The 27,387-nt window shown below is 46.2% G+C and overlaps 1 pseudogene; it reads left to right on the top strand.

Annotated features, from left to right (window-relative positions):
- The first annotated feature begins 28 nt into the window (after nt 1-28).
- On the top strand, nt 29-27,387 carry LOC141171538 (arylacetamide deacetylase-like 4; annotated as a pseudogene).

Below are 27,387 nucleotides of genomic sequence, written 5' to 3'. Positions count from 1 at the left end.
CTTTAAGAGCCTGGTCCGCTATCTTGCAATTACTATTGAGATGATCCAGAAAGTGAGGACACAAGGAGCAACAGCTGCAAGAATGCTCGGAGTCTTGGGTGCTCCGCTCTGTGCCATATGTATTTTTCTGGTCTTGTGTCTTCTGACATTTTGGGGGTAACCTGGTATGAATCCTCAAAAGCAGAGTACCCCTCGGGGATTGCAAATCCGAAAATACTGAAGACAATTCATGTATTCTTCACTGGCACATTCATCCTGGTGAGCCCATAGCCTGAAGCTAAGAATTTCCTTATTGTTGTTGCTAGTTTTACCTTCAGTCCGTGCTATCTTACAATTATTATTTTTTTTTATTAAACCGTTACTATACTATAAGGGAGGCAAAACTGCGTTGAGTTTTATTTATTTATTTTGCTGCTTTTTTTCATGTGGAAATGATTGGTGGTTTTCCTTTACACTGTACTTACAGGAGTCCACAGCTAATTCTTTTCAGTTCATGTGTTTTGCTGCAGGTCACTTGCACTCACTTGAGGGCTTTTGAGGAATTGGCTAAAATTCTTCAGGAACGCTGTCAGAACCTAATGTCTGGCTATGCATCATGTTTGTAGCAGGTGATAACAGCCAGAGAGGATCTGCTAAGTACTAAAGACGCTGTTAGGCCGGTACGCAGGAGAAGGGCTTTCTCGCGGCGTCCGGCCAGGCCCTTTCCTGCTGGTCAGTAATTGTCAGCATTTAGGTTCCGTTCTAGGGATTCTAAGTGTGGTTTCTGCTCATGTGCCACTAAGCCACACCCCTTGCGGTCATGTGCCGCTAAGCCACACCCCTTGTGGTCATGTGCCGCTATGCCACACCCCCTGCTGTCTGGTACAGCGTGGTTGGTTGTCCTAGGGCTGTCTCTAGTGTACTTAAGGGCTCCGCCCCGGTGCCTAGTCTATCTCTTTCTAACCTGGGGTGAGGTCTCTGGCAGTAAATGCAGTGTGTGAGTCGTTGTCAAGGGTTCCTGCTGTGTGCTCCCTAGTCATCCTAGCCATCAATTAGGGCGAGGGGAAGGCTGTGAGCAGCACGCTTTACCGTGTCGGTTCACCGGTTGCTGTCCACGCCACGGAGGCGTCCTCGCTACCGATCCAGCATTCCAGGTCTCCACCATTGTATGTGTGGTCACACTGCCGCTTTTACACCCATGTGTTGGGTGCTGCATAGATCCTCCTCCTCTTTAGGAACTTAGGTTCCAGGCCTTTCCTGGCCTGCAGCTATCTGCAGCTCTATATGCCGTCATCTAGTGCTCAGGCGTTTCTTGTTGCCAAATCCTTCCTGCTCTCCACAGCGGTGTCTTGCAGAAGTTTATTAGTTTCGTTTCTGGAGTATTGCTAACTCCCAGCATAGTACCATGTTTAGTTACTGCTTGTGTGTGCACTTAGCACACTAGTTTATTTCTTTCTCTGTGCTTAGCTGAACATTCCTCTGGGACTCAGCTGCTGCAGCTCCTCTGCAGTCCGGTGGATTCCGACGTGTCCTTTAGGTTTTATTTTATTTTATTAACCCCTTTACACCCAAGGTGCTTTGCACGTTAATGACCAGGCCAATTTTTACAATTCTGACCACTGTCACTTTATGAGGTAATTACTCTGGAACGCGTCAACGTATTCCCCCGATTCTGAGATTGTTTTTTCGTCACATATTGTACTTCATGATAGTGGTAAAATTTCTTCGATATCACTTGCATTTATTTGTGAAAAAAATGGAAATTTAACGAAAATTTAGCAATTTTCAAAATTTGAATTTTCATGCCCTTAAATCAGAGAGATATGTCACACAAAATAATTAATAAATAATATTTCCCACATGTCTACTTTACATCAGCACAATTTTGGAACCAAAATTTTTTTTATTGGGGAGCTATAAGGGTTAAAAGTTGACCAGCGATTTCTCATTTTTCCAACAAAATTTACAAAACCATTTTTTTAGGGACCACATCATATTTAAAGTCACTTTGAGGGGTCTTTATGACAGAAAATACCCAAAATTGACACCATTCTAAAAACTGCACCCCTCAAGGTGCTCAAAACCACATTCAAGAACTTTATTAACCCTTCAGGTGCTTCACAGGAATTTTTGGAATGTGGAAGAAAAAATTAACATTTAACTTTTTTCACAAAAATGTTACTTTAGACCTAATTTTTTTTATTTTTGCAGGAGTAACAGGAAAACATGGACCCCAAAATTTGTTGTGCAGTTTCTCCTGAGTAAGCAGGTACCCCATATGTGGGGGAAAACCACTGTTTGGGCGCACGGCAGGGATCGGAAGGGAAGGAGCGCCATTTGACTTTTTGAATGTAAAATTTGCTTGAATAATTAGCGGACGCCATGTTGCATTTGGGGAGCCCCTGATGTGGCTAAACAGTGGAAACCCCCCACAAGTGACACCATTTTGGAAACTAGACCCCTCAGGGAACTTATCTAGATGTGTGGTGAGCACCTTGAAAAGCCAGGTGCTTCACAGAAGTTTATAACGTAGAGCTGTGAAATTAAGAAATCAATTTTTTTTCCACAAAAATTTACTTTTAGCCCCAATTTTTGTATTTTCACACCGGTAAGAGGAGAAAATGCAACACAAAATTTGTTGTGCAATTGCTCCTGAGTACGGACATACCCTATATGTATGGGAAAACTATTGTTTGGGCGCACAGCAGGGCTTGGAAAGGAAGCAATGACGTTTGGAACACAGACTTTGATGGAATGGTCTGCGGGTGTCATGTCGCGTTTGGAGAGCCCCTGATGTGCCTAAACAGTGGAAAACCCCAAGTTGCCCCATTTTGGAAATTACACCCCTCAAGGATTTTATCCAGGGGTATAGTAAGCATTTTGAACCCACAGGTACTACACAGAATTTGATAACATTAGGTGGCCATACTGAAAATTTTATTTTTTTTCACAAAAATGTAGATTTAGCCCCAAATTTCTACTTTTTGCAAAGGATAATAGAAGAAAACGGACCCCATAATGTGCTATTCTATTTCTCCTGAACGCGATGATGCCCCATATGTCATCAGAAATTACTGTTAGGCCACACGTCAAGGCTGTGAAGGAAGGAGCACTCTGGCTTTTGGAGGATAGATTTTGGTAGAATAGTTTGTGGGCGACATTTGCGGAGCCCCTAAGGTGCCAGAAAACCCCCAAAAGTGACCCTATTGTAGAAATTGCACAACTCAATGAATTCATCTACTGCTGCAGTTTCTATTATGTAACATCCATGCCAGACTTTATTCTCATGCCAGTTTAGTGCCCATACATTGTGCCCCCATAAAGTGTACCACCCCCATACATTTCTCCTGGTGACACACACCCTGTGAATTAAGTGTTCCCCGGCAACAATAATGCCAAACATGTGGCCTTTTACTGCGGTTTAGGCACAGTGGGGCTCAGAAGGTGGGGACATTTGGATTTGGGAGCGCAAAATTCACTCGATTTTATTTGAGCGGGCGGGAGACATGTCACTTTTCCAGAGTCTTTGTTCTACCTGTAATGTGGGACCCCCTATATTTCCAGTGACAGATGACGGATCTGGGATGGGGGGCTGGTTTTATGTGGGATAAATTAGGGGTTTTAGTGGTAACATTTTGGGGTACACAATTTTCGATTGCTTTCAGAATAAGGCTGGATCACATACTTGTGTTCTACTCTGAGCACTTATGTTGGGGCTACCGTGTAAATCCCACAAAAATGTGATTCAGACAAAACCCCAAGAGAACCACCCACAATAAAGAGGCAGATGGAGATGTTTTGGAGTCAGTTTGACGTCTGCTCCGGTGGTCTCCATCTTTTTAGGCGCACACAGATCTGTGGTCGTCCACACTTGTGCGATAAAAAGATGCCTAAAATTATGGAACGCTGCCGGAACAGAGACCAGTCCAAAGGGACTCCACCAGCCTCATAAGTGAGTGGCTCCATCTGGGGTTTTTGTCTGAATTGCAGTTTTGCTGAATTTACATGGAAACCCCAATGTAAGCGCTCATCGGAGAGCGCAGGATAAACGTGAGCCGAGCCTTATTCCGATTTTTTTGGAGGCAGAATGAAGAAATAGACAGCAGTGCCAGAATAGTTCTTATTTTTATTTTTTCGCTGTTCATTGTGCGGTATAAGTGATAAGGCAAATTTATTCTTCGGGTCGGTGCGATAACAGCAATACCAGATTTATATGGGGTTTTTTATGTTTTGCTGCTATCACACAGTAAAAATGCTTTTTTTTATAAAAAGTAGTTATTTTCGTCGCCATATTCTGAGAGCTGTATGTTTTTTATTTTTTAGCGAATATAGCTGTATGATAGCTTATTTTTTGCGGGAGGAGTTGCACATTTTTTTGGTACCATTTTGGGGCACATGGTAATTTTTGATCGCTGTTTATTCAGATTTTCAGACACAGAATGAACAAAAAGCAGCAATTCAGTTATTGTTTTTATTTTTTGCGCCATTCGCCGTACGGTAAAAGTGATAAGACCAGTTTGTTCATCGGGTCGGTACGATTACAGCGATACCAGATTTATATATTTTTTTATGCTTTGATATTTTTACACACTAAAAACAGTGTTTTACAAAAAAGAACTTTATTTTGCATCGTCGCATTCTGACAGCTGTATCTTTTTTATTTTTTTGCCGAATGAGCCATATTATGGCTTTTTTTTTTGCGGGACGGTTTGGCGTTTTTATTTACATCTTTTTTTTTATGTGCGACTTTTTGATCGCTTTTTATTCACTTTTTCGTGAGTCAGTATGATAAAAAGTGTCATTTTCGGCGTGTTTTTCATTTTTTACGGCGTTTGCTAAACCGACTAAATAACGAGACAGTTTTATAGAGCGTTCAAGACGCGGCGATACCAATTATGTGTACTTTTTTGTTTATTTTTGTTTTATCACAATCACTGCGTTTTGAGCGGTGACACGGATTTTAGTAATTTGTGTGCACTTTTTGTGTGTTTTTTTTACTTTTTTACATATTTTATTTAACTTGTTTTACTTTTTCACTGACTCATTGTGGGACATGTGTGATTTTCACTTTGTTCGCTGATCTCATACTCTGCAGTACCACTGCACTGCAGTGTATGAAACCTGGTAGTGAGTCATGTATGACTCACTGACTCTGCCTGTGAGAGCCAGCTTATTGCTGGATCTCACAGGCCACCCTACCGTGGGATCATCACATGGCAGTACTCCGAAAAACAGTGTCTGAAAATTGAGTTTCTGGTCTTGGCTTTTATCCTAAGTCATATGACAAGGCTCCTTTTAGGATTCCTATTTCCAATAGGTGGCACTAGAGTTCTAGTTTTCTTCCTCTCTGAAGAGACAATTTGCATATTTCCCAGAGGAGCATTGCGGCACGAAAAGTCTCCTCACCTTGACGTGCTTAGCATGTTGCTCTCCACAAGGAGAAACATTACTTCTTAGATCTGGAAAGAAAAAAACATATAAAACGTATGGGGATTGTGCTCAGCTGTTCCATAGACAATTAATGGAGAGGAGGCCGAGCCTGCACACCTCTCTGCTTCATTCAGGATGGGGCTGCATTGATTATTTGGGAATAAGCCTTTAATATGTTTTACTTTGTTAATTAGTACCCTTAGTCCTATAGTATTGCATTATTTTGTGAAATTGACAATGGCTGGTCTTTATAGGAGATCTTAAATACTTGGCTACAGTGGTGACCAAAAGTATTGGCACCCCTGCAATTCTGTCAGATAATACTCAGTTTCTTCCTGAAAATGATTGCAATCACAAATTCTTTGGTATTATCTTCATTTAATTTGTCTTCAATGAAAAAAACACAAAAAGAATTGTCCTAAAGCCAAATTGGATATAATTCCACACCAAACCTAAAAAAGGGGGTGGACAAAAGTATTGGCACTGTTTGAAAAATCATGTGATGATTCTCTAATTCGTGTAATTAACAGCACCTGTAACTTACCTGTGGCACCTAACAGGTGTTGGCAATAACTAAATCACACTTGCAGCCAGTTAACATGGATTAAAGTTGACTCAACCTCTGTCCTGTGTCCTTGTGTGTACCACATTGAGCATGGAGAAAAGAAAGAAGACCAAAGAACTGTCTGAGGACTTGAGAAACCAAATTGTGAGGAAGCATGAGCAATCTCAAGGCTACAAGTCCATCTCCAAAGACCTGAATGTTCCTGTGTCTTCCGTGCGCAGTGTCATCAAGAAGTTTAAAGCCCATGGCACTGTGGCTAACCTCCCTAGATGTGGATGGAAAAGAAAAATTGCCGAGAGATTTCAACGCAAGATTGTGCGGATGGTGGATAAAGAACCTCGACTAGCATCCAAACAAGTTCAAGCTGCCCTGCAGTCCGAGGGTACAACAGTGTAAACCCGTACTATCCGTCGGCGTCTGAATGAAAAGGGACTGTATGGTAGGATACCCAGGAAGACCCCACTTCTTACCCCGAGACATAAAAAAGCCAGGCTGGAGTTTGCCAAAACTTACCTGAGAAAGCCTAAAACGTTTTGGAAGAATGTTTTCTGGTCAGATGAGACAAAAGTAGAGCTTTTTGGGAAAAAGCATCAACATAGAGTGTACAGGAAAAAAAAAGAGCCATTCAAAGAAAAGAACACGGTCCCTACAGTCAAACATGGCGGAGGTTCCCTGATGCTTTGGGGTTGCTTTGCTGCCTCTGGCACTGGACTGCTTGACCGTGTGCATGGCATTATGAAGTCTGAAGACTATCAACAAATTTTGCAGCATAATGTAGGGCCCAGTGTGAGAAAGCTGGGTCTCCCTCAGAGGTCATGGGTCTTCCAGCAGGACAATGACCCAAAACACACTTCCAAAAGCACTATAAAATGGTTTGAGAGAAAGCACTGGAGACTTCTAAGGTGGCCAGCAATGAGTCCAGACCTGAATCCCATAGAACACCTGTGGAGAGATCTCAAATGGCAGTTTGGAGAAGGCACCCTTCAAATATCAGGGACCTGGAGCAGTTTCCCAAAGAAGAATGGTCTACAATTCCAGCAGAGCATTGTAAGAAACTCATTGATGGTTACCGGAAGCGGTTGTTCGCAGTTATTTTGGCTAAAGGTTGTGCAACCAAGTATTAGGCTGAGGGTGCCAATACTTTTGTCTGGCCCATTTTTGGAGTTTTGTGTGAAATGATCAATGATTTGATTTTTGCTTCATTCTCTTTTGTGTTTTTTCATTGCAAGCAAATTAAATGAAGATAATCAGACCAAAGAATTTGTGATTGCAATCATTTTCAGGAAGAAACTGAGTATTATCTGACAGAATTGCAGGGGTGCCAATACTTTTGGTCACCACTGTATAATGATAATATATGGCATTATACTGCATATTAAGCTTACTTTCAAAAAACCTATTATTTACCACACTCAATAAACAGGACATACGCAGATTTGGTTGGAAAAATTTATGGCCACGGCCTTTATTAAAAATTCTTATACTTAAAAAACCATAACTTTAATAAAACTCTTATAACACCGCAGCTTAGCCATAAGCTCAAGCCCGTTTACCTTTCCAACCTGCTGTCCATTCAGTCTCCTGAACAACTAACCCCAAACAGCCAGCGTGACTAAAAAAGACACGCATGGCCCCGTCCCACCAAGGGCCAACTCAACCATTGCTTGTAAATTTAGGTTGAAAATGTCAAGACCTACATCAGATAGGTGAACACAATCAACCTGAAAAAGGCCTGGCAATCCTCCTTCCAAATCCATGAGTCTAAATGAAAACCCACCATTTAGTGGCATGAATTTACTCAAAGACCTGTTTAACCTTTTACGTATTTTCTCACAAAACTTCAGCTCCGCTGACCTAAACCACAAAAGCCTGGAAATAACCTCAGAAAATATAATCTTAACATTATAAAATGACTTTTTTAACTCTAACAAACTCTTCTTCATCTGGAATAACAGGTCAATAGTGCCCAACTTTCCAATGTCGTTTCCTCCTACGTGTACGATAATGATGTCAGGGGTCGGAGCTCGAATACCCATTAGGGTCACTTGATCCAAAAGACCGTCCCATCTTTGTCCACTAATTCCAAACCAAAAAATTCTCACTTTATCTGAAGACAATGATAAATTTGGCCCGTAGCAGCGCTGTTGCGCCCTCCATTCAGCCCATCGGATAAATGAATGGCCCAAAATCCAGACTGTGACACCTAGAAAAACAGAAAAAAAAGAAAAAACACAATAGTGTTAATTATCTCCTAATGTACAACTTATAACATTTCGAATCCCACCTCTTAATGACTTCCTCACTCAATCCCAATCTGGCGGCCTCTGTCGCTGCACCAATCCTAAAGGAATGGGTAGAAAAATAGCTATCTCCCAACTGCATCACCGACAAACACTTTTTAAGAATACTCCTAAACTGGAATTGCATCAGAGGCTCACCAGACCGATGAAGCAGGAACTTCTCTCCATTTGCCGAGCGAATATCCAAGTAGCTCTTCACCCTGCAGACTGGACAGATAGCTGCATCAGAAAAACATTTTAAATGAATACCACAACCTTTACCGGACTGATCTGTCTTTGACCTAGCTATAAAAAGCATTAATGATTTTTTTTTTCCAACTTCATGTGCTGCCATGACAATCCTTCTGTGCCCGTCTTACTTCTGGGTAACAGCTCACCTATACAAAGAGCTCCAAAAAACATTAAAACGGCTGCTGTGGAAAACAAAATAGCCTCAAATTCATTATAACAACAAGTAAATGCCACTTCACACAGATTTCTTAGCATAGTTGGGCAAATCGGGCACCTTCCATCACGAACAAAATGCTTCCTCTTGTACCCCTTCAATACCTGCTTAATTAAAAATTAATTATTAATTGGACGCTGACCCAGAATTTTAAGAAAGAAAGAAATACCGGATAAATTTTTTGCTATTGTTGAATATGCAAGCCCTTTATCAATACATGTCAACACAAAAGTTAAAGCAGCCTGCTCCGAACACCTGTCAGCTCTCAACCTGCCACCCGCACAGAATTCTGACCACCGCTCCCAAGCCGCTAGGTAACCCTTCCAGGTTGAACCCGCTAGTGACCTTTGCAACAATTCCATTATTAGGCCCAGATTATTCCCCACAAATATCCTGGACAATCCTCTCCTATCCGTTGAGCGCAGGGTGCGAGCCTGAAGAAATCCGAGAACTGTAAATGAGAAAGTGATTCAGCAACTGCACTATATTTATTATCAACTTCTACCGCCTGAAGCCAATTGTTCCTTTTGAGACACAACAGAACTAAATGCCTGAGCAGTCTAACTACTAATTTACATTTACTTGACAAGCAATTCACAGCAAGAACTACTCCTTTCCTACTGGAATGAATGAGAATATTCCTATTAGACAACTGCTCTCCCCAAATCGCTATTGACACCAAAATGGGAAAAACTTCTAACAAAATTATATTATTTAAAACGCCATTTTTTAACCAGGCAGGGTGCCATTTCTCTGCACACCACTTCCCACCCAGATAGACACCAAAACCCAAGGAAGAATTTACATCCATATACCACTCCAATTCAACCTCAGCAACAAAGGCAGACCGCCAAATTGATAGGCCATTAAAATACTGCAAAAACTCTAACCAGACTTCTTAATCCTCCTTGACCTCCTTGGTTATGCGCACATGAAACTGCGGGTTCCCAACTCCTGCATTGTGAGCGGACAAGCGTCTACTGAAAACTCTACCCATAGGCATAACTCTAGACGCGAAGGCTAGCAAACCCAAATTGCTTTCTTCTTACTGAATAATGCTAGCAATGCATTCCTACATTTGTCAATCTTAACTAAAGGTAATCGACACTCGCCCCTAACTGTATATACTACAATACCTAAATATTCAATACAACTAACCGGATGAATAGATTTCCCTCTAGCTAGCGGGATACCTACTCCACACAAATTGATTGAAAGATAGCTAACAGCTCACTACAAACATCAGAATCAGATGGGCCTACAAGTAGTGAGCTATACCGCCCTTCATGGACTTGACTGCTGTCACCCACTCCATAAATGAAGCAAACGCCTCAAAATAAAAAACACGATACTGAACAACACATAGGCAGGCATTTATCTACATAGAAAGAACCATTAAACTGAAAACCAAGAGAATTAAACCCACTAGGGTGTATAGGCAGCAGCCTAAAGGCAGATTCTATGTCGGCCTTGGCCATTAAAGCCCCAGGCCCAAAACTTTTAACGATCTCCACTGCCGTATCAAATGATGTACAGTCATGGCCAAAAGTTTTGAGAATGACACCAAAATTATATTTTCACATGATCTGCTGGCCTCTGGTTTTTATTAGTGTTTGTTTGATGTTTATATCACATACAGAAATATAATTGCAATTATATTATGAGTACCAATAGGTTATATTGACAGTTAGAATGAGTTAATGCAGCAAGTCAATATTTGCAGTGTTGCCCCTTCTTCTTCAAGACCTCTGTAATTCTCCCTGGCATGCTCTCAATCAACTTTTGGACCAAATCCTGACTGATAGCAGTCCATTCTTGCATAATCAATGCTTGCATTTTGCCAGAATTTGTTGGTTTTTGTTTGTCCACCCGTCTCTTGATGATTGACCACAAGTTCTCAATGGGATTAAGATCTGGGGAGTTTCCAGGCCATGGACCCAAAATCTCTATGTTTTGTTCCATGAGCCATTTAGTTATCACCTTTGCTTTATGGCAAGGTGCTCCATCATGCTGGAAAAGTCATTGTTGGACGGCAAACTGCTCTTGGACGGTTGGGAGAAGTTGCTCTTGGAGGACATTCTGGTACCATTCTTTATTCATGGCTGTGTTTTTAGGCAAGACTGTGAGTGAGCCGATTCCCTTGGCTGAGAAGCAACCCCACACATGAATGGTTTCAGGATGCTTTACAGTTGGCATGAGACAAGACTGGTGGTAGCGCTCACCTCTTCTTCTCCGAATAAGCTGTTTTCCAGATGTCCCAAACAATCGAAAAGGGGATTCATCAGAGAAAATGACTTTGCCCCAGTCCTCAGCAGTCCACTTCCTGTACCTTTTGCAGAATATCAGTCGGTCCCTGATGTTTTTTCTGGAGAGAAGTGGCTTCTTTGCTGCCCTCCTTGAAACCAGCCCTTGCTCAAAGAGTCTCCGCCTCACAGTGCGTGCAGAAGCACTCACACCAGCCTGCTGCCATTCCTGAGCAAGCTCGGCACTGCTGGTAGTCCGATCCCGCAGCTGAAACAGTTTTAAGATACGGTCCTGGCGCTTGCTGGTCTTTCTTGGGCGCCCTGGAACCTTTTTGACAACAATGGAAGCTCTCTCCTTGAAGTTCTTGATGATGCGATAGATTGTTGACTGAGGTGCAATCTTTGTAGCTGCGATACTCTTCCCTGTTAGGCCATTTTTGTGCAGTGCAATGATGGCTGCACGTGTTTCTTTAGAGATAACCATGGTTAACTGAAGAGAAACAATGATACCAAGAACCAGCCTCCTTTTAAAGTGTCCAGTGATGTCATTCTTACTTAATCATGACTGATTGATCGCCAGCCCTGTCCTCATCAACACCCACACCTGTGTTAATGGATCAATCACTAAAACGATGTTAGCTGCTCCTTTTAAGGCAGGACTGCAATGATGTTGAAATGTGTTTTGGAGGTTAAAGTTCATTTTCTGGGCAAATATTGACTTTGCAAGTACAGTAATTGCTGTTAAGCTGATCACTCTTTGACATTCAGGAGTATATGCAAATTGCCATTACAAAAAATGAAGCAGTAAACTTTGGAAAAACTACTATTTGTCTCATTCTCAATACTTTTGGCCATGACTGTATAGCTAACAGAAATAACGCTATTGTCAATGCTGTCATTTAAAGAAGACCCGTATGGATATAAGTGATGAATAAGCCTAAACGAATTTGGCTCCTTCTTAGGGACTACACCCAGAGGTGATAAACGAAAATTCTTAAACGGACGCACCCTAAAGAGGCCCGCTATTCTCCCTGCCACTATTTCTTTACTTAATTTCGTCTCTACCACCTCTGGGTGTAGATCCACAGATTTTAAATTATTCACCTATATGCAGCCTTCCCCCAGGAATTGGGGAATATAGAAACCCTCCGTAAAACCACTAGTTAGTAGGCTGGCTCTCTTGCGGTCTGGCTACCGCTCTAACCAGGGGCACATTTTCTCCAAATTTACTGGAGTCAATGCCCTTGTTAAGGTGCTCCTTTGTGGAGGGCTGTCCTGACAGGCTCGCTTTTTTAAAACACCTGGACATAGGATGTGACCCTCCACAAAAGGAGCACTCGTGTTTGTATTTGCATGTGTTGGGCCATTTACACTGTGTTTCATTGAAAGTGAATCAAGTACCTTTCCTCATTGTAGTTTCAGCCGGTATTTGGCGCTGAACATTAGCAGGTTTGGAGGGCAACATAAGGTTCAGCCACAAACCCACATCCTTAACCCCCCATCTAAGGGATGGGTATACCGATAGTTTCTGTCTAAAATTCTCATAATAGAAATACCAGCTCAAATTACCAAAGTGTTTGTATGCTTCCAATACTATTTCCACATGTTGGAAAAGCCCTGAACACTTGCTGGGAAACCTCTCACCCATAACACTGGCGTAAATACAAAAGGCTTGCAGCCAATTATTAAAAGAGCGTGGAATTGGTCAGCGTCTATCATCGTCTTTCTCCAGCCGGGACAAAAAGTCCTTAGAAGATGGCAGCAAAGACAAGATATCCAAATATTCATCACGCCAAATTTTTTCTTTCACTGTTATGGGTAAGTGATAACCCAGAGCGGAGACAGTGCATACTAACGCTTCCTTATAACAGTCCTCCCCCACCCCTTTAACTCCTGAAGCTACAGGAGTTAACATGGATTCCTGCTCCCCCCCCCCCTCTCGCCCCCCAGGCCCTGGTCTAAGTGCTTCCATACCTCAGCTACACCCGGGGCCCTGGAGGACAGACTAGCTGGCCTAGAAGGCACAGCAGGGGGCTGTAATAAGTCCCTCAATGAGGACAAAACATGTGACAACTGTTCCAGAGTGTAGTGTGTATCATGATGGCTATACTCACCGCCCTCAAGCGACCCGTCCTGACTGTCCTCACGCCTGAAGACCTCGTTCTCTGCGGGCTCTCCAGCTTGCGGACCGTCAGCCTCAGGACCAACAACGGCTTCCTCCAGCCGGTGGTCAACTGAGGCCAGCTTGGTCCTTGTGTGTGGGGTGACATCAGCGGCACCCCTGGGTCCTTGCCTCCTCCCTGGTGTCCCGTGCGCCCTCACTGGGGATGGAGAGTATACCACTCTCCTCCTCTTGCTCCTGGCTCTGGCGCGCAGGACTGCGCATCCGGATGACATCATCAGGGCTTCCGGCTCAGCGTCGGTGATGCGCTCCTCCAGTGCTTCCTGTTCTCCTTTCAGTCTGCGGGCGGCACTCGGTCCGGGCACATCTCCCTCATCCTGGTCCAGGCATCGACGGATCCACGACAGGGCACCTTCCTCTCCCATCTTGCAGCGCAGCTCCTCCATCAGGGCGTCAATGGTGACACAGGCACGGCGGCGGCAGCAGCACTAGATGAGCAGCGTCTGAGGACTGACACTCTCCTCAGGCGCTGCCATCTTTAATACCCTGCACCACCAATGTTTAATAAATATTAGGACCCTATCAGCATCTCTCACATAGGGAAGAAGTAGTTTTCCCCCTGCGACACCTCACTGACAGGCTGGCTACCTGAACCAATCCCCAGCATGGCGGGAAACCATTCCAGCCACATTAACCCTTTCAGGAGAGGAAAACAATGCATAATAATGCCATGCATTCCTCTCCTGAAGGTCCGGTTCTTAACAATATAATATAATATAATAATATAGCGATCAGCTGCTATCACTGCTTACCTGCGGTGCTTGACCATCAAGTTATAGTGGCCTGCGCTTGTTACTGCACATCCGCCTCCTATTCAATTCAATAGGAGGTGGATGTGTAGTACAGATGGACAGCCGAGCTCCGCAGGCAAGGACTTCCGGCCGGCGGCCGCCGGCGGCGGCACCTACAGTCATGACCAAAAGTATTGAGAATGAGACAAATAGTAATTTTTCCAAAGTTTACTGCTTCATTTTTTGTAATGGCAATTTGCATATACTCCTGAATGTCAAAGAGTGATCAGCTTAACAGCAATTACTGTACTTGCAAAGTCAATATTTGACCAGAAAATGAACTTTAACCCCCAAAACACATTTCAACATCATTGCAGTCCTGCCTTAAAAGGAGCAGCTAACATCGTTTTAGTGATTGATCCATTAACACAGGTGTGGGTGTTGATGAGGACAGGGCTGGCGATCAATCAGTCATGATTAAGTAAGAATGACATCACTGGACACTTTAAAAGGAGGCTGGTTCTTGGTATCATTGTTTCTCTTCAGTTAACCATGGTTATCTCTAAAGAAACACGTGCAGCCATCATTGCACTGCACAAAAATGGCCTAACAGGGAAGAGTATCGCAGCTACAAAGATTGCACCTCAGTCAACAATCTATTGCACCATCAAGAACTTCAAGGAGAGAGCTTCCATTGTTGTCAAAAAGGGTCCAGGGCGCCCAAGAAAGACCAGCAAGCGCCAGGACCGTATCTTAAAACTGTTTCAGCTGCGGGATCGGACTACCAGCAGTGCCGAGCTTGCTCAGGAATGGCAGCAGGCTGGTGTGAGTGCTTCTGCACGCACTGTGAGGCGGAGACTCTTTGAGCAAGGGCTGGTTTCAAGGAGGGCAGCAAAGAAGCCATTTCTCTCCAGAAAAAACATCAGGGACCGACTGATATTCTGCAAAAGGTACAGGGAGTGGACTGCTGAGGACTGGGGCAAAGTCATTTTCTCTGATGAATCCCCTTTTCGATTGTTTGGGACATCTGGAAAACAGCTTATTCGGAGAAGAAGAGGTGAGCGCTACCACCAGTCTTGTCTCATGCCAACTGTAAAGCATCCTGAAACCATTCATGTGTGGGGTTGCTGCTCAGCCAAGGGAATCGGCTCACTCACAGTCTTGCCTAAAAACACAGCCATGAATAAAGAATGGTACCAGAATGTCCTCCAAGAGCAACTTCTCCCAACCGTCCAAGAGCAGTTTGGCGCCCAACAATGCCTTTTCCAGCATGATGAAGCACCTTGCCATAAAGCAAACGTGATAACTAAATGGCTCATGGAACAAAACATAGAGATTTTGGGTCCATGGCCTGGAAACTCCCCAGATCTTAATCCCATTGAGAACTTGTGGTCAATCATCAAGAGACGGGTGGACAAACAAAAACCAACAAATTCTGGCAAAATGCAAGCATTGATTATGCAAGAATGGACTGCTATCAGTCAGGATTTGGTCCAAAAGTTGATTGAGAGCATGCCAGGGAGAATTACAGAGGTCTTGAAGAAGAAGGGGCAACACTGCAAATATTGACTTGCTGCATTAACTCATTCTAACTGTCAATATAACCTATTGGTACTCATAATATGATTGCAATTATAATTCTGTATGTGATATAAACATCAGACAAACACTAATAAAAACCAAAGGCTAGCAGATCATGTGAAAATATAATTTTGGTGTCATTCTCAAAACTTTTGGCCATGACTGTGTGGCACCCCAGGGGTCTGGTTTCCCACAGTAATGTAATGTTATGTCTGAGAGCAGGTGGGAGGTCCTTTGGTCAGGGATCCTGTGCATGCCACACCTCCTGCCCAGTCTTGGGAGGGGAAGAACTTCCCCTATATAAACCCGGGGCTGAGGCAGGGTGAGGAGTAGAGAAGAAGTACAGACGAGAAACAGTCATAGGAAGAAACAGGAGAAGCTCAGTGGGAGCAATACTACTACGAGTCAGGGGCTGGCAGCTGCAGAGCTCGCCCTGACTGAGAAGCTTTCTTACCGGACCCGGCGTCCGAGGCTGTGGGGACTAACTCTTACCCAGCAGCAGAAGCCGACCGGCAGGGGATTTCAGGTCCTCAGGCCCAGAAACCCGAAGGCACGGTCACACGCGTGGGACCAGCACCGCCATCGTGGAGCGGAAGCCATTAGAAGGCCCCGAGTCACCGGCCATACGGGTGAGCACCACATGGTACACTCAGGGACGTGGGCTACTTATATCCGCTTCTAGCAAGGTAGCCAGAAGAGTACAGTCAGTTTGGGAGGCCTACAACTCTGCCTGGCCAGGGGAGATCCCATCTACTCAAGGACTGACCAGGCCCCGTTCGCTAGCAAGTACTCCGGGAGGGTCTATCGTTGTTACCAGTAAAGACCCTGAATTACACCGCACCGTCTCTGAGTGGTTCCTGCTACCCCCATCTTCCACGTCGGCTGCCCTGAGGCCATACCCCTCCCGTTGGGGGTTATACTATCACGCTGCACAATTCTACACCGGCCTCAGCGGTCTGCCCTGCAGCGGCAGCTCCATAGCTGCAAATCAACGGGTGGCGTAGTCGACACTCAAATAACATCTATCAAGACTGCCACACACTGAGTTTGACTCCCTGGGCACGGACCGGGTCCCCGCCACTCGGAGACTACAACCCTCATCTGATCCGGTTCCGGGTAAGCCCCCGTGCGCGAGACGCTGCGCGACACAGCAGGCCCAGGGGCGCGTCAACTTTGGCGTAGTCGGCAGGATTTCGTGCCCGCAACCACCGGGTACTGCGTGCCTGAAAAAGAGATTTTTAAAACTTACCATCCGTGAAGTTTTCCCGCCATCGGTGAAGATTCCCGCCATCCGGCGCCATTTTCAGCCTTCTTCCCGCCATCTGTGAAGATTCCCGCCATCCGGCGCCATCTTCAGCCTTCTTCCCGCCATCCGTGGAGTTTTCCCGCCGTTGGACGCCATCTTGAGGATGCCGCGCGGGAAGAAGAGGGGCGTGGACTCCGAAAAGCCCGCGAGAACTGAAGCCCCGCCTCACGTCCGGACGTTGCGTAAGGTCCTGGAAGGAGCCCAGCAGACGCCGACGTCACCGGAGCGCGACGGAAGGTCCTCAACCCTGACGATCCACTGCGGAGCCGCGGCCTACGGAAGAGGATCATCGCAAGGTAGGCCACGGTCCACTAGGGGGGAGAAGGATGTCGGATACGGAGGAGAGCTTCACCGCTTCAACCCCCGCCAGCGCCACCGCTGTCGCGGTCATGCCTTTCACCGTGCCCTATATCCCGGGGGCAGTCTGGCTACCCCAGTACTCAGGGGAGTCACATACCCTGCAGGACTTTAGAGAAAGGCTCGATAGCCTCTTCCAGGTGTACCCCCTCACAGAAGAGCAAAAAGTGAGCATCCTGGTGGCCCAATTAACCGGAGCAGCCCGAAGGGAGGTAAAGTCCTGGCCACCTGGGGGGAGGACTGTCGCAGGGATACTAACCCGGCTGAGGGACACCTTTGATACCCGCACCTCAGCCGAGATCAAGCTTAGATTCTACGGGTGCAAACAGCGGGCCCATGAGAGTATAAGGGACTATGCCCTGAACCTACAAGAGGCCCTGAGAGCCGTTAAGCAGACCGACCCTGACGGCGTGGGAGATGAGGACAGGCTGTTGACTGAACAATTTATAGAGGGTTTATATTGCAATGCCCACCGAACCCAGTTGCGGGCAATGGCCCTACAGGACCCTCATCTGGGATTTGCACAGTTCAAGGACAGAGCCATCCGGGTGCTCCGAGAACCGGCACCGGATGGCGTTGTGACCCACAGGCGCCCAGCTATCACTTACCACCAGGAGGCGGCGCCCTTGTCGGCAGGGCCTGTAGGGGCTGATGCGCAGGCTTTGAACAATGACCCGGCTCCAGACCTGCACCATCAGGTCCAAGAGCTAGCTAAAAGCGTTGCTGCGTTAACCCGAACTGTGCAGTCTTTACAGGCTTCCACTCCAGGGAAGATCCAGCTGGCATCCGGACCGGAGAACATCCCGTGGCGTCGACCAAGGAGGACCCCACCGGCCAGAGGAAGACCCAGTGACCGGTACAACGAGGACGGACGACCCATCTGCCGCCGCTGCAATCAACCCGGACATATGGCAAGGTACTGTCCTTTAAACTGGCACAACCTGGGGGTAGAGGGCCAACCCCCAGGAAAAAGATCACCAGGCCCATCGAACTGGCGCGACAAATATGTCGGAGGACGTCCAGTCTTGCCTGTGGTACTGGATGGCATCCCTATGAGTGCCCTACTGGACACCGGGTCACAGGTCACCACCATCCCGTACGTGCTCTTCAAGCAGTACTGGAATGACTCGGATATAACCCGCTACCCTGACGACGACTTGAGTATCATCGCCAGCAATGGTCAGCCCGTGCCACAGATCGGATTTAAAGAGGCGACCATTAAAATTGGTAGAGTCGAACTAGCAGCACAGGGACTGATTGTCAATGTCTACAATAAACACGAGAGTCACCCAAAGATAACGCTAGGAACTAATGTAATTGAAAATTGTCTTGCAGAGGTGATTTTCCTTTTACAACAGGTTGCCAAGAACGCCAGCTCCAGCGAGCAGCGGGTGCTCCAGAAAGAGATCCGGGCACTGATGCGACGGCAACAGGTGGAACTCTCCGGTGGTGAGATTGGTAGCGTAAGAATGTGTGACCCTTTTCCTATTGCCATGCCCCCAAAAAGTGAAATGATGATTTGGTGCCGGGCAGCTATTGGTCTGAGAGGTAGAGATTACCAGGCAATGGTAGAACCAGTTTACTCAGACAGTAGGCCCACCATCTTGACAGCACGGGGGGTGGTTAATGTACGCCATGGGAGGGTGCCCGTTCGCATAATCAATATCGGGAAGAGGGAAGCGTACCTGCCCCGGTATGCCACGCTAGCCAAATTATATACCATTAACCAAAATGCTATACAATCTGTAGAACCCTTGCCTCCATCTCACCCGGAGGAAGGTAACGGCTCTAAGAAAACAATGGAGGACTGGTGTCAGCAACTACATTTGGGTACTGACTCCACTCCCTCACATCAGAAACAGGGAGTCTATCGGGTGGTTCAAGAGTACGAGAGAGTGTTTAGTAAACACCCGTTAGACTTCGGGCGAGTCAAGGGGGTAGAACACCACATCCCCACGGGAGACCATCCTCCCATAAAAGAGAGGTATCGACCCGTACCCCCTGCACACTACCAACACGCCAAGGGGATGCTTAGAGACATGAAGGAGGCTGGGGTGATCAGGGATAGCTGTAGCCCCTGGGCAGCTCCACTAGTCTTAGTCAGAAAAAAAGACAACACCATGAGGATGTGTGTAGATTACCGGAAAATCAACCGTATCACACACAAGGATGCGTACCCCTTACCAAGGATAGAGGAGTCATTGGCTGCTTTAAGATCTGCTAACTTCTTCTCTACCTTGGATCTCACTAGCGGGTACTGGCAGGTTCCTGTAGCAGAGGCGGACCGGGAGAAGACTGCATTCACCACCCCGATGGGACTTAGCGAGTTCACCTGCATGCCGTTCGGACTCTGCAACGCACCAGGAACCTTCCAACGACTAATGGAGTGTTGTCTGGGCCACAGAAACTTCGAGACGGTCCTGTTGTACCTGGACGATGTCATCGTATATTCCAAGACGTATGAGGACCACCTGAAACACCTGGCGGAAGTGTTCGAAGCTCTGGCGAGTTACGGCCTAAAGGTGAAACCCTCCAAGTGTCACCTCCTGAAACCAAAGGTGCAGTACCTGGGACACGTGGTGAGCGCTGACGGAGTGGCTTCCGACCCTGATAAGATCACCGCAATTAAGGAATGGCCAAGCCCCTCCAGCGTAAAAGAAGTGCGGCAGTTCCTCGGGTTGGTAGGCTACTACCGAAGGTTTATTCCCGGTTTCACCAAAAAGGCAGCACCTATGCAGGACCTCCTGATAGGCCAGTCCCGGAAGGCCAAGAACCAGAAACCGCCCTTCAAATGGGAGGAGCTGGAAGAAGAGTCCTTCCGCCAGCTGAAGATGGCCCTCACGGGGGACGAAATCCTGGCGTACCCGGATTATAGCCAGCCCTTTATCCTCTACACCGACGCCAGTAACATCGGGCTAGGAGCCGTACTGTCCCAGATCCAGCAGGGGAAGGAACGAGTAATCGCCTACGCCAGCCGAAAGCTGCGACCCACCGAAAGGAACCCCGAGAATTACAGCTCATTTAAGCTGGAGTTCCTGGCCGTAGTATGGGCAGTCACCGAGCGCTTTAAGCATTACCTCGCTTCTTCCCGGTTCACCGTGTACACGGATAACAACCCGTTGACACACCTGGACACGGCAAGACTCGGTGCCCTGGAACAGAGGTGGATGGCCCGTCTGTCCAACTACGAGTTCACAATCAAATACCGGGCCGGACGCTCCAATACCAACGCGGACGCCCTGTCCAGGATGCCCAACCTGCCGGACGAAGGAGAAGATCCGGAGGGACTGGAAGAAGTTGAACTCCCTGCGTTCCACCGTCATGGGACTATCCAGTATTCCCACCGGGTAAGGAGGAAGCAGGCTGCTACGTTGAACCCCTTACCTCACTACAACTGGGCGGAAACGCAAGACAGCGACCCTGCCGTCCGACTGGTGAAGGAGATGCTGACTCGCCCGGAGGCTTGCCTTGAACCAGATGCTCCGGAGGAAGCCAAACAACTATGGGCAGAGAAGAGTCGACTGTTCCTTTACAAGGGGAAGTTGTGCCGCAGAATGGTTAACTCCCGGACGCATGAACTACTCTGGCAAGTAGTGGTGCCACGAAGAGACGCAGCCATGGTGATGGAGGCATACCACGACGGAGCTGGACACTTCGGGTGGAAGAAGCTGGAGTTCCTGCTGCGCGAGCGATTCCACTGGGTAGGCAGGAGGGGAACCATTGAGAAGTGGTGCAGAGACTGTGGCCCGTGCAACCTGAGAAGGAAGGACCGTGCCAGCCAGAAGACTCCCCTGCAGTCCATCGTCACCCGGCAACCGTTGGAACTGGTAGCCTTGGATCATGTAAAACTGACCCCAAGCAGAAATGGCTACGTCTACGCGTTAACCATCGTGGATCATTACTCCCGGTTCTTGGTTGTCGTCCCCGTCAAGGACTTAACAGCTCGGACAGCAGCGAGAGCCTTCCAGCAGCATTTCTGCCGTCCACACGGGTACCCGGACCAAGTGTTGACAGACCAGGGACCTGCCTTTGAAGCGGAGGTCTTCCAAGAATTCTGCACTCTGTATGGCTGCCGGAAGATAAGGACGACACCCTATCATCCGCAAACTAATGGACTTTGTGAGAAAATGAACCAGGTGGTAATGGATCTTCTGAAAACGTTGCCCCTGGAAGAACGCAGTCTGTGGCCTGAGAAGCTGCCCGATCTGGTGGACCTATACAACCACATCCCGGTAGGTTCCACCAACTGTACCCCGGCTTACCTAATGAGGGCAAGACCTGGTAAGTTACCTGTTGACCTGGAAATGGGAGTCCTGACACCCGAGGACACTTCACCAGAAGCAGACTGGGACACAGAGAGGCAGCAGCAGTACCGGAGAGTACAGGAGAGCGTGGAGCGAAGTCTCTGTCAGGCTAGGGAAAGACAAGAGAAAACTTACAACCAGTATGCTCCCGCTGTTCCCCTGGTACCCGGAGAGCAGGTCTTGAAGAGGAAGAGACGGCTCCACAAGTTGGACGACCAGTGGGAGAAGGACCCGTACACCGTACTGCCCTCAAGCCACGAGAACCCGAAGGTTTGTACCATCAGTAAAGACGGAGGGGAAACCACAGCCATTGTATCCCGGGACCACCTGAAGAAGTGTCCCGAACAACTGAGGAACCCTGAAGAGGAACCAGAAGACCATCGACCCGTAGAGGAAAGGGAAGATATGGTTAGTACTGTGCTCGGGGACTTCCCTCGGTCTTGGACTCAAGTCAATGGTGCAGTTGTGGTACCCGTACTCACCTTCCTCCAACCAGCATCCCAAGCACCTACGGAGCAACAGGTAGAGCTGGAAGAACAGCCGGTCCAGGAGGCAGAAGACCCCACACCCGCAGACCAGGAGGATCAACCCTCTGCTTGCAGTGAGCCTGCCATATCCCTAGTGAGCCAAAGAGCCGGTAGACAGCTGCCCAGTTTACCCTTGACAGCTCCTACACCCTGTAGTTCAGGGCTAGACAGTCAGCTCCGTAGGTCCACTAGGGCCACTAGAGGCCAGTTACCCGCACGTTGGAGGATTTGAAGTGTATAAATTGTTTTATTTATGTTTACCTGTGTATTGTTGCTTGTGTATAATTTTGTGTTTCTAGTTATTTGTAGGAGTCCTTGGTGGATTTACCGGGAATCCTTTGTACATAGTTGGAGCGTAACCCAGGACGGACTAAAGACTGTTAAGGACTCGGGGCAGGACAAACCCCTACCTGGTTACGTCTCCCTGTTTTGGTGAAATGGACACCTTGCTTTTCTTCAAAGACTACACCCGGTTACGGACATGCCGTGACCACCTTTATGTGTTTCTTCTTATTGTACTATTATTGTTGTTATATCTTGTTATGTTTTTCTAAGATATGTTTAGTCCCGGAGTACTAAATTTCACTAGGGGGGAATGTGGCACCCCAGGGGTCTGGTTTCCCACAGTAATGTAATGTTATGTCTGAGAGCAGGTGGGAGGTCCTTTGGTCAGGGATCCTGTGCATGCCACACCTCCTGCCCAGTCTTGGGAGGGGAAGAACTTCCCCTATATAAACCCGGGGCTGAGGCAGGGTGAGGAGTAGAGAAGAAGTAGAGACGAGAAACAGTCATAGGAAGAAACAGCAGAAGCTCAGTGGGAGCAATACTACTACGAGTCAGGGGCTGGCAGCTGCAGAGCTCGCCCTGACTGAGAAGCTTTCTTACCGGACCCGGCGTCCGAGGCTGTGGGGACTAACTCTTACCCAGCAGCAGAAGCCGACCGGCAGGGGATTTCAGGTCCTCAGGCCCAGAAACCCGAAGGCACGGTCACACGCGTGGGACCAGCACCGCCATCGTGGAGCGGAAGCCATTAGAAGGCCCCGAGTCACCGGCCATACGGGTGAGCACCACACGGTACACTCAGGGACGTGGGCTACTTATATCCGCTTCTAGCAAGGTAGCCAGAAGAGTACAGTCAGTTTGGGAGGCCTACAACTCTGCCTGGCCAGGGGAGATCCCATCTGCTCAAGGACTGACCAGGCCCCGTTCGCTAGCAAGTACTCCGGGAGGGTCTATCGTTGTTACCAGTAAAGACCCTGAATTACACCGCACCGTCTCTGAGTGGTTCCTGCTACCCCCATCTTCCACGTCGGCTGCCCTGAGGCCATACCCCTCCCGTTGGGGGTTATACTATCACGCTGCACAATTCTACACCGGCCTCAGCGGTCTGCCCTGCAGCGGCAGCTCCATAGCTGCAAATCAACGGGTGGCGTAGTCGACACTCAAATAACATCTATCAAGACTGCCACACACTGAGTTTGACTCCCTGGGCACGGACCGGGTCCCCGCCACTCGGAGACTACAACCCTCATCTGATCCGGTTCCGGGTAAGCCCCCGTGCGCGAGACGCTGCGCGACACAGCAGGCCCAGGGGCGCGTCAACTGTATAACAGCTGCCTGCGGCGGCGAGGCATCAATGAAAAAGTAGTGGACAACTCCTTTAAGATTATTTTTTGAATTTTTCATTTCTTTGCTCTATAGGGGAAAGCTCTTGAAAAACTCAGAGCATGGAACATTGCAGGGCTTATTAATTCTGTAGCAAAAATATCAATACCTAAGGTGAAGGAGGATGCAGAGATCTTCACAAAAGACCTACAATTTGGAGGAGTGCCAGTGAGGATCTACCAGCCCCGATCTCCTTCAGCTGGTGGCAGAAAAGGAGTCATGTTCTTTCATGGAGGAGGATTCATGTTGGGGAGTATTGGTAAGAAAATTAAACTCTGCGGTTCAAAGATTGATCCATTGTGTGAAGGGGTGTACTTACTTATTCATTTGTCTAATGGCTCATGCACTCAGCTGTAGTAGGGTACATTCACGCAGGATGTTGGGAAAATCTACACATGCAAATTTGCAAAGAAAATCTTAACGTTTTCACTCCAAAAATGCATTGTACAGGGTGAACATCTGAATTTCGAATCCTAAACACTGTGGAATTTCTCTGCAGCCCGTAGATGAGATCTCATTTACAATGCAGCCACTGGAGCAGATTTTGGTCATTTTGGACATCTTCTGTTTGAATCTGACATATAACCAATAACCAATCATAGATTGTTTCATTAGATGTTGTTTGCATAGAGATATAAAAATGTGCTGCTTCTAAGTGACAGCATCTCTGTACACACTATGTCTTTCAGAAACTGTGCACCACAGTACGCTGTGCACAGAGCTCTATAGACAGCATGAACTCTAATTCTGAAAATGCTAAATCCAGCCATACATTTAGGATAGATGTTGACCAATGACCTGTTCAACCAAGAGATGTTCTTCTCAGCTCTACAATAAACAAACACGTTCATTTCAGGTGGGGATCCAAGGGGAAATTTTTCTCCTTGTGGAGAGTGACAAGCCAAGACTGGCGTGCCAAGGTGAGGAGACTTTTTAAGCCTTGCAATGCTCCTCTGGGAAATTAAATATGCAAATTGTCTTTTCAGAGAGGACGAGGACTAGAACTCTAATGCCACCTATTGGAAGTAGCAATCCTAAAAGTCAATATCGACTCTTAAACGAGCCTTATCACATGACTTAGGATAAAAGCCAAACCAGAATCTCAATTTGCAGACACAATGTTTCGGGGTACTTCCCCTCGTCAGTCCAAAGTGTGGAGAGTGACAAGCCAAGCCTGGCGTAACCTGAAAAACAGTTTCTGCATTGCCTCTTCAGAGAGGAAGAGGACTACTTGAACTCTAGTGCTACCTAATAGGTAGCACTAGAGTTCAAGACCTCTTCCTCTCTGAAGAAACAATTTGCATATTTAATTTCCCAGAGGAGCATTGCAAGGCTTAAAAGTGTCCTCACCTTGGCACACCAGGCTTGGCTTGTCACTCTCCACAAGGAGAAACGTTACCCCTTGGATCTCGGTCAGGTTTTTTTTTATCCTAAGTCATGTGGAGAGGCTCGTTAAAGGGTTGATACTGACTTTTAAGATTTCTACTTCCTATAGGTGGCGCTAGAGTTCTAGTCCTCTTCCTCTCTGAAGAGACAATTTGCATTTCAGGTGAAGCATACATGTTCATTTCTGTGGAGAGAATACGCCACTGGTATTTTACAGTGTCCGTAGTAGAGACATATTATGAGCGTGTCACTGTGTGCAATCTGTTTTGAGTCCATTTATTTGTAAGCAGACAACCTTACTTGGAAAAAGAGTGACCCCCATTGAGCAGTAAAGACTAAGCAACATTCTCAAAAGGAAAGGAGAAGCAGAAGACAACCTCATGCACACATACAATAACTGACTTTTTTTCTTGAAGCCAACAGCATCGAATATGATCTATATAAATATGATTGAATTTTTATTATGTCCTGATATTGGAGAGTTCCTATGACATCGATAGGAGGATGGATCCCAATAACTAATGTCTTATATATTTGGTTTAGACTTGAATGACACTTTCTGCCTATATCTAACGAAGAATTCTGGAGCTGTGGTTGTCTCTGTTGGGTAAGGTCACAACATTAATTAAAACATGAGGAAATGTTAATGTAAAGAGTATCTATCACCAGGTCAAAAGTGACCATATTGTGCTATAATTTTATTCCTTCTGCTCCCCTGAGCATTCGATATTTTGTTGTTTTTTTAAATCTGCCAAACGGTTCTGGAGATATGGACCTTTTGATTTGGTATTAATCTTCATGATCTTTATCAAAGAGGCGTGGTGTTTGGGGTAATTATGTAGATCAGCCTAAAGATACGCCCCAGAGGATCCTGTAAGTTACACTCCCTTGGAAAAAACATAAGAATTAGCATTAAATAAAAAAGCCCTTATGTCTGGAGCCATATGGTGGATTTTAAAAATAGAAAAAATGGAATAATCAGGGGAGCAGTGGAAATAAAATAAGAGCAAAAAAGTGTCACTTTTGAACTTGTGACAGGTCCTCTTTAAAATAATTAAGTGTGGATAAAACTGAGTTGCCTAAAGCAACCAATCTGAATACAGTTGGAAATTAAAGTTGAAATCGGATTGGTTGTTTTGGAAACTGCCGCAACTGTATTCGTTTTCATATAAAGTGGCTGATGTGGAGATAAAAAAATACATTTTCCATGGAAATAACTCATATTTTAGCTCTCATTTTTGGAAAACAATGGCTGGCATGTGATTGGTTGCCATAATCAGCTCCCTCTTTATTTCCAACTAAAATAATGTAATAAAGGTGCTGTCTGCTTCAAACAACTTCTGTCTATGTACGGTGGATTCCCAACTCGGGACCAATTAGGGCAAAGAGTAGCTCTATAAAATATTTCTTCATCTGAGGGACCAAGCTTAACCATGACTCATTTTCATTGGGTCATACTTCTGAAGTAATTAATTATACTGTATGCAAAGTGCCTCCAAACTATATGACCTGGGTAGAGGTGGTAAACAATGCATATGGTGGTCTTTTTTATCCAGATAGTGACCCAACCCTAACCATAACAGTTCAATATAAAATATTTTTACTTATATATATATTTTAGGTACCGCCTGGCCTCAGAACACAGATGCCCGGCTGCTTTTGATGACTGTGTCTTGGCTACAGTTCATTTTCTGAAGACGTCGCAAGATTATGGAGTCGATCCGTCTTCTGTTATAATATGTGGAGACAGTGCCGGGAGCAATCTTACAGCTGGCGTTTGTCAAGCTCTTGTGGGTAGATCACATGTTCCAAAGCCTCTTGCCCAGGTGATGATGTACCCAGTGGTCCAGATGGTGGACTTCAATTTACTCTCGTACCAACAAAACAAGATGGTCCCATTGTTACTCCAAGAAACTGCTAAACTGCTCTATACTACTTAGTTACCTATATAGGTGGTGATTCTTCTTTGTCGAAAGAAATGATAAAGGGAAGCCATGTTCCTCCTGAAATAAGACAAAAATTAAGTAAGTTTTTGAATTTTGAGGAATTTAAGGTCAAAGACTACAAACCTCACATCATGGCGCCCTTTAATAAAGAGATTTATGAGAAAGTTAAGAAAGCTTTTGACCTTCCATGTTCTCCTTTGCACTCCGATGATGCTGTGATCCGACAATTACCACAGGCCTACATACTAACTTGTGAGTTTGATGTTCTTCGTGATGATGGGATACTATACGAGAAAAGGCTGGAGGACAATGGAGTCCCGGTCACATGGTATCATGTTAAAGATGGCTTCCATGGAATTGCTAGCTTCTTCCATCATAGTGATGTGGTGTCCGGAAAGCTGGCTTTAGATAATACTATAGCTTATATTAAAAACGTTTGA

This window comes from Phyllobates terribilis, unplaced genomic scaffold (assembly GCF_046119375.1).
Source record: "Phyllobates terribilis strain yellow unplaced genomic scaffold, ASM4611937v1 Scaffold_12__6_contigs__length_324123572, whole genome shotgun sequence".
Taxonomy (NCBI): Eukaryota; Metazoa; Chordata; class Amphibia; order Anura; family Dendrobatidae; genus Phyllobates; species Phyllobates terribilis.
Note: the sequence above shows the minus strand (reverse complement) of the source record. Positions and strands in the feature narration are given on the sequence as shown.